The 1,923-nt window shown below is 36.8% G+C and overlaps 1 long non-coding RNA gene across 1 annotated transcript in view; it reads right to left on the reverse strand.

Annotated features, from left to right (window-relative positions):
• Positions 1 to 1,822: 1,822 nt before the first annotated feature.
• Positions 1,823 to 1,923, reverse strand: part of LOC137976304 (uncharacterized) — a 1,873-nt gene continuing 1,772 nt past the window's right edge. The window contains exon 3 of the long non-coding RNA XR_011117745.1: positions 1,823 to 1,923. This exon is cut by the window's right edge and continues 17 nt beyond it. This is a non-coding gene — a long non-coding RNA (uncharacterized lncRNA).

Raw genomic sequence — 1,923 nt, forward strand, 5'->3', positions numbered from 1 at the left:
ATGCAGCAGCTAATCTTCACTTAAAGAGTAGCATTTGGGGGACACTTTGTGACATAAATTGTCTGTATTCTGAGACACAAGTGATGTTGAAGTTGGCGAGAAGAGCAAGGGGACACTTTGTGACGCTTATTGAGATCCGCGTGCATCCAATTAGGGTCAACCCTGGATATATCTCCCAAAGTCAGTAGATGATTTGTTCCCTGAAGCTAAGAAAACTTTTTTGGAAAAAAAGTTTGGCTGTGTGGCCCTCATAAGCAGTTTAAGGTGCTGTGGTGCATGTTATGTAAGGTTGCACAGGCTGTCACCCAGTGTAAACAAAAGTGTTCCACAGCCCCTGTCTGCAAACAATTCTATTCAAAATCAAGTTGGTTGTGCCCCAGTGTCATATGAATTGACGTCAAAGCGAACTCAGCGGAGGATTTGAAACAAACTGTGCAAGGCAAAAAGTGGCTGAACTTAAAACAGAAGTTGAAAACATTGGTGCCTCAAATGAACAGATCTGCCAGGAAAGTCTTGAAGGCCAATTTGATGGGGTAAACTTTCCTTCTTTTAACTCACATGGTAAAATTCTACCTTACATATTCTACCTTACTAGTTGGTTTTTCAGTTTATTTGGATTGGTAATGAAAAGATGAACACAATTCAAGGATCTCCCAAGCCCGCGAAACTGAAAACATGGCATACTGTCATGCTTGTATAACAGGGTAAAAGTTACTACTGGTAGCCCTACAAAATACAGTAAAGACCCACACATAAGAACCTAGAATTTTCGAGGTCAGGCTGAGCAGGTTCTAATATTTTAGGCTATTTTTTCATAATTCAGACTGATTACATGTAGTTTCTTAATAGGTTCTTATTTCTCAGAGGAACAACAATAAATTTCTATATTTTATTCATAAGATATGCGGACAGTATTGCACTGAAGCTTTATGGAAAACATATTTCTAGAGAAAATCCAATAAAATGCCAATCAAAGAAAACATATACACAATAGACCTAATCGGCTAACTCAATGCTGTACCCAATTCAAATCTCCCGAGATTAAGATTCTTTGTGTATTGTATTTGCATTATAATGTACCATTCATGTTTAAATGATATCGAAATACCTGAAACAAAACGTTTTATTCCCAAAGGGTTTGAATTGGGTACAACATTGAGTTAGCCGATTAGGTCTATAACAGGAGTTTTCTCGAGGGTGATTTTTTTGTAAAAGTACCTCTTTTTCTTTGCCAGGCTCTGCAGGTTCTTATATTTTTGGGTATTTTTAAAATGCCAAATTTCAGCCTGTACTAGGTTCTTATATGTGAGTTTGTACTGTATGCATTATTCCCTAAAATAGAAAACTAATCCAGGCTATAAAGAGTACTCTTTTTGCGTTCTAATAATCAGATCAGAGTCAGTAAATATTACTGATTAATTCAACGTCAGGACATTTTTCCTTTACCTTTGATAATAAAAAAATAAGATCACAATATTTTTCACCTCTATCAGTACTTTGCACGAATATTGGCTTTAGCAATGTTTTGGAAACATGATTGTAAACATGCGAACCTCACTCTCTAGGAGGTGTTTCTTACTAGAAGTAAAAAGTAAAAGGAGCAACTTCTTTCAAATTCCATTCAGGAAAAAGTGAAATTATGCAAATGCTAACATCATGGAGGGCTTAGCTCTCAGCTACTCCAGAGAGAGACCTGGAAGTCCCAAATGGGTTGAACTGTTGAACTGTGTGGATAAGGAAATTAAGCAAATGTTCAGGTTTACTAACAGTCGAGGAGAAGAAGTATCATGCACAGACTACGAATTAACAAAAGCTAGAGCAGCACTTCCGAAAATAAGACGCCAATATAGTAATAAACTTCCACCAGAAACCATTGCTTTTGTCTTAGAATTTATCCATCATCTAGACAGTGAAGAGTATTCA

This window comes from Montipora foliosa, chromosome 11 (genome assembly GCF_036669935.1).
Source record: "Montipora foliosa isolate CH-2021 chromosome 11, ASM3666993v2, whole genome shotgun sequence".
NCBI lineage: Eukaryota > Metazoa > Cnidaria > Anthozoa > Scleractinia > Acroporidae > Montipora > Montipora foliosa.